Source organism: Amia ocellicauda, chromosome 23 (assembly GCF_036373705.1).
Source record: "Amia ocellicauda isolate fAmiCal2 chromosome 23, fAmiCal2.hap1, whole genome shotgun sequence".
NCBI classification, from domain to species: domain Eukaryota; kingdom Metazoa; phylum Chordata; class Actinopteri; order Amiiformes; family Amiidae; genus Amia; species Amia ocellicauda.
The window spans coordinates 7,122,709-7,129,065 of record NC_089872.1 but is presented as its reverse complement, the minus strand read 5'-3'; the positions used below and the strand labels follow the sequence as shown (position 1 = coordinate 7,129,065).

Genomic DNA, 6,357 nt, shown 5'->3' with positions numbered 1-6,357 from the left:
AACAGCATCAATTTTTCTACGTACACTTGGACAAAGTCAGGGATTTTGTAGGCATATAGTCAGGTGTATGATGAAACAATTATAGCAAACAAGTGCTAATGATCATCAGTTAAATATCTAGGTTGAAACACAATCATTAACTGAAACAGAAACAGCTGTGTAGGAGGAATAAAACTGGGTGAGGAACATACATACAGTGCATCCAGAAAGTATTCACAGCGCTTCACTTTTTCCACATTTCGTTATGTTACAGCCTTATTCCAAAATGGATTAAATTCATTAATTTCCTTAAAATTCTACAAACAATACCCCATAATGACAACATGAAAGAAGTTTGTGTGAAATCTTTGCAAATTTATTGAAAATATAAAACAAAAAAAGCACATGTACATAAGTATTCACAGCCTTTGCTCAATACTTTGTTGAAGCACCTTTGGCACCAATTACAGCCTCAAGTCTTTTTGAGTATGATGCTACAAGCTTGGCACACCTATTTTTGGGCAGTTTCTCCCATTCTTCATTGCAGGACCTCTCAAGCTCCATCAGGTTGGATGGGGAGCATCGGTGCACAGCCATTTTCAGATCTCTCCAGAGATGTTCAATCGGGTTCAAGTCTGGGCTCTGGCTGGGCCACTCAAGGACATTCACAGAGTTGTCCTGTAGCCACTCCTTTGTTATATTGGCTGTGTGCTTAGGGTCGTTGTCCTGTTGGAAGATGAAGATGAAGATGTGTGGTTATGAGGGTGTAAATGGTTGAGATACAAGTAAAGCATTCTCTTTCTACGTATTCTCATTGTGCAGCAATGTGTTTTTTTCCTTCATGTTTCTGGCATCAGCTGGACACATTCATCACAAAACCTGAAAAGACCATTTTCAGCTAAATGCCCATCCAGGGAAGCCCCCGAGAGCCCTGGTTGTGTGTTCATGTGACATCACTCTGGAATAATAACCTCTCTTCTGATGATGCTGAAGTGAAGGGGAGTGTTACTGATTTGCATAGCTGTGAAACTATTACAATTTTCAGTACAATGCTTACCAACAATTGTATGGTAGTGTATGTAAGAGAAGTGTATTCAATCATGTCATATTACTTCACCATTTAATGTGAAGCAAGTGCTATTTGACCATACAAGAACATTTACGAGAATGACCACTGACAGGTGAAGTGAATAACACTGATAATATCGTTATCATGGTACCTGTCAGTGGGTGGGATATATTAGGCAGCAAGTGAACATTTTGTCCTCAAAGTTGATGTGTTAGAAGCAGGAAAAATGGGCAAGCGTAAGGATCTGGGCGACAAGAGCCAAATTGTGATGCAGCTCTTGTGAGGTGTTCCCGAGGTGAGGTGTCTGCAGTGGTCAGTACCTATCAAAAGTGGTCCAAGGAAGGAAAAGCCGTGAACCAGCGACAGGGTCATGGGCGGCCAAGGCTCGTGGGGAGCGAAGGCTGGCCCGTGTGGTCCAATCCAATAGACGAGCTACTGTAGCTCAAATTGCTGAAAAAGTTAATGCTGGTTCTGATAGAAAGGTGTGAGAACATACAGTGCATCGCAGTTTGTTGCGTATGGGGCTGCGTAACTGCAGACCAGTCAGGGTGCCCTGATATTTCCTGATGGCATTGGCCTCTTTAAGCAGGATAATGCGCCCTGCCACAAAGCAAAAATGGTTCAGGAATGGTTTGAGGAACACAACAACGAGTTCAAGGTGTTGACTTGGCCTACAAATTCCACAGAACTCAATCCAATCGAGCATCTGTGGGATGTGCTGGACAAACAAGTCCGATCCATGGAGGCCCCACCTCGCAACTTACAGGACTTAAAGGATCTGCTGCTAACGTCTTGGTGCCAGATACTACAGCACACCTTCAGAGGTCTAGTGGAGTCCATGCCTCGACGGGTCAGGGCTGTTTTGGCGGCAAAAGGGGGACCTACACAATATTAGGCAGGTGGTCATAATGTTATGGCTGATCAGTGTATTTACTACTATTAACCTGATACTAACTAACCTGATATGACCACTGAAGGGCAGACAACAGGAAGTGCTGTGAAAACCCAGGAATAGCATAATAAGCAGAAATAGTTTTCGAAAGTTACAGATAAAAAAAAAAGGAAAACTCCCTGCAAGACAATAACACTTGATTTAAATGGATTGGCAAAAGATTCAATAATAATTCCAGGTCTTTGCTACGAATTCATGTTTGGATGGTAAAGTGTATTCAGGCAGAACACTTCCATTTCTAATACAGATGATCTTACCAACACGTTAATACTTGCCGAACAGGCCGCACTGTGTTCAGTCATGGAAGGCCTTTATTCACAGTGCATGCTCGGAGTGGTAAATAAATAGTGAGGATCGAGTATGAAGTGCAACCTCAGCCCATGTCCACGGCCGAACCGTTGGCTTTCTGCAGGACGAAACAAATACAAAAATCAGTTTAGCTGAGGTTAATTCACATGACAGATTTATGTCTCCTATGTTATGTGTAGTGGTAACAGATCATCACTGTTTGTATGAATATAGATGGCTTCATTCGAGTGCTGCGGCACACATTCAGCACTGTGGAGGAATGGCATTGTGTTGTGCCCTATTAAAGTCATCACCATGACTCTCACGGGGTGCTGACAGTTATATACTTTGAGCTGTACCATTAAATTCGGAATTGGTTATTATGATTTTGAGTGGTCTCAGTTGTAATTTTATTTGCTGATCACAATTAGTAATATAAACATTTTACTATGCCTTAAAGAATTAAATGTTGATACAATGTGTGTCATATGAAAGTAAGTTGCAACAACATGAAATTGACAGTTAAGAGCTAGTGTATGAACAAATACATTGATTCTCTGGTACAGGTCGATATTGTAGATGTTTACATTTTGGTTGTATGTCTTTGAACTGTAACCTTAAAAAAAAAAAAAAACTATCCATGTTTTTCCTTATAAAAGTATAATTATATTTGACATCATTGCCAGTTTCATGAAAGCATATACATCAGAGAGCCAATCAGCTGGCAATGTGACTGTAAATAATAGCAGCTGGGTTAACACTCATTTCATTGGTTCACTGGGCTTGTGTACTCACTGACTGTAGAAGTCCATTGCAATTCAACTGCTCTCCTGCACTTGGAAACGGTCTAGTGCCTGGCTGTGCGTCAGGGACTGGCATAGACATTAGATCTCCATCCACAGTGGGAAGGTTACTAAAACTGACTAATACCTAAATGCATTGACCATAGGTGTAATATACAACAGCTGGGTCTCCTTTAACGTTATTCTGAGGTTGACCTGGCCAATGTATTTTAATGGGCTTTCCTACCAGGGCTAAATTTTGTAAACACAACACCAACAATTTGCAATAATCTGGAGTGGGTTCTCCTTACTGGCAAATGCCCTTAATACAGTTTAGTTCTCCTGTACATTATGGCTTGTGCCCGTGTACAGCTAAGAATCAATTGGACAGTTCACAATGACCTGCACAAATGGCCAAGTTTTCTCTTATAGGCTTTCAGTTTTTCACATTGTGCTTGCCAATAACTTTTAGAGAAAGTTAACATTGAAAGCAATCTTCTCTGTCATCTTCTATAGTAATGAGTCTCTTTGGAACACGAAAGACAAAAAAGAAAAACAACCGACAGCATAATGTATAATGAAAGAAATTTGAAATGTGAAATAAGCACTGTTGTTACATACTATTCCGTTATACACTCACCTAAAGGATTATTAGGAACACCTGTTCAATTTCTCATTAATGCAATTATCTAACCAACCAATCACATGGCAGTTGCTTCAATGCATTTAGGGGTGTGGTCCTGGTCAAGACAATCTCCTGAACTCCAAACTGAATGTCTGAATGGGAAAGAAAGGTGATTTAAGCAATTTTGAGTGTGGCATGGTTGTTGGTGCCAGACGGGCCGGTCTGAGTATTTCACAATCTGCTCAGTTACTGGGATTTTCACACACAACCATTTCTAGGGTTTACAAAGAATGGTGTGAAAAGGGAAAAACATCCAGTATGCGGCAGTCCTGTGGGCGAAAATGCCTTGTTGATGCTAGAGGTCAGAGGAGAATGGGTCGACTGATTCAAGCTGATAGAAGAGCAACTTTGACTGAAATAACCACTCGTTACAACCGAGGTATGCAGCAAAGCATTTGTGAAGCCACAACACGTACAACCTTGAGGCGGATGGGCTACAACAGCAGAAGACCCCACCGGGTACCACTCATCTCCACTACAAATAGGAAAAAGAGGCTACAATTTGCACAAGCTCACCAAAATTGGACAGTTGAAGACTGGAAAAATGTTGCCTGGTCTGATGAGTCTCGATTTCTGTTGAGACATTCAGATGGGAGAGTCAGAATTTGGCGTAAACAGAATGAGAACATGGATCCATCATGCCTTGTTACCACTGTGCAGGCTGGTTGTGGTGGTGTAATGGTGTGGGGGATGTTTTCTTGGCACACTTTAGGCCCCTTAGTGCCAATTGGGCATCGTTTAAATGCCACGGCCTACCTGAGCATTGTTTCTGACCATATCCATCCCTTTATGACCACCATGTACCCATCCTCTGATGGCTACTTCCAGCAGGATAATGCACCATGTCACAAAGGTCGAATCATTTCAAATTGGTTTCTTGAACATGACAGTGAGTTCACTGTACTAAACTGGCCCCCACAGTCACCAGATCTCAACCCAATAGAGCATCTTTGGGATGTGGTGGAACAGGAGCTTCGTGCCCTGGATGTGCATCCCACAAATCTCCATCAACTGCAAGATGCTATCCTATCAATATGGGCCAACATTTCTAAAGAATGCTTTCAGCACCTTGTTGAATCAATGCCACGTAGAATTAAGGCAGTTCTGAAGGCGAAAGGGGGTCAAACACAGTATTAGTATGGTGTTCCTAATAATCCTTTAGGTGAGTGTATAAACATGTTGAAATATTGAACAGAGGGATGTTGCACAGACAACAGACCCCCACACCCTTCATTGTTTTTTGTCACAAAGGTCTTAGTTTAGTTGTAATAGAGAGAGCAAGGGTAAATATCATCAACCCTAAGCTCACAATCACAACCTCAGGTGTTTAGTTCTCACTTCTTGCTTGAGAGTGCCCGGGAACTGGGCCTCATAGTATTTGGCGGCAAATTCAAATGTTACAAAGAGAATTTGACCATTTTAGCATCTTATTCTGATGAGGTGTTTAAATCCTGTGTTTAAATCCTTCTGCTTTATTTCTTATTATTATGTTATATTTGTGCATGAATTCCAGTTTTCCGTTGCTGAAATGTGATAAAATAGCGTTAGCGTCCATTCCCCTCAAGCCTATTAGTCTTATTTATTTGTGGGGCGATATCTTAGCTATTACTCCATGTTGTATCTATGGACAAATATTGATATGGGGTTCCCATCTTAATGAAATGTTCTGAAAAAGAGAGAGTATCGTCAGGGTGAAATTCATAGAAATTAACTTGACCTCCTGATCACGGACTAACCCGGGAGATATGTGATCTAACACAAATCTTTTTTGGTCAGGCGTGTCCTGGATATTTTCCCTAATGAGATTCCATACGCTGTTAATTTGTTTATGGTAATAACACAGCTATTACTAAGGACTTCAATATTCGCCCTTGCAGAAGTGTAAAAAATATGTAGGCCTATTCATTTGTTTCAATATAAGGGAAATTGTATTTCTTTTAAAAGGCCCGTTCTGTCTCTCAGTGTCCCAGGAATTACTGAGCACCATTTTGGCCCTGCAGGCTTGCCAGATAACGGAACCCCGCGAAAGTGTAAACATCCGGTCCCAGGGTCACGTGCTCTGGCCTGCAGACACCTCGGCCTGAACACTCAGGCCTGCGATTGTCAGACTAGCCCTGGTGGAGCAGCTGTACATGGGGGCTGTTTCTGGAGCTGTCGTAAAAACTGACACCCTTATTGTCTTTTGAGGGATTTTATATTACTTTGTTTCACTTTCATTGACTTTAATGTACTAAAAAAGAAGGAACAGGCAGCATTTTCGGTACCAACAAAATCTTCTGGTATAAGAAGAGCTTCCATTACCCCTTCTGTAATACTGTACATTCTCTTAAACAAATTAGGCATGATTTTATTTGTAGATGTTATTAAACAGTTAGAAACATAGTTATAACCCAGGCTATAAAAATATATAATAATAATAATAATAATAATAATAATAATAATGAGCTAACACCCTTATGCTAAGCAAAATAATATGTATTTAAGGAATACACATATCTGTCCACACCATATATTGTCTATACACCATACCCAATATCATAGTGTTTTTATCAAGACTGGATATTTTCAATGGGGATTTCTGGCGTAGGCCTTGCTAATGCAC

The 6,357-nt window shown here is 40.9% G+C and overlaps 1 long non-coding RNA gene across 1 annotated transcript in view; it reads right to left on the bottom strand.

Annotated features, from left to right (window-relative positions):
- Positions 1 to 333: 333 nt before the first annotated feature.
- Positions 334 to 6,357, bottom strand: part of LOC136719067 (uncharacterized) — a 29,178-nt gene continuing 23,154 nt past the window's right edge. The window contains exons 2-3 of the long non-coding RNA XR_010805354.1: positions 2,258 to 2,406; positions 334 to 705 (exon numbers count right to left, since the gene is read on the bottom strand). This is a non-coding gene — a long non-coding RNA (uncharacterized LOC136719067). The remainder of the gene's footprint in view (positions 706 to 2,257; positions 2,407 to 6,357) is intronic.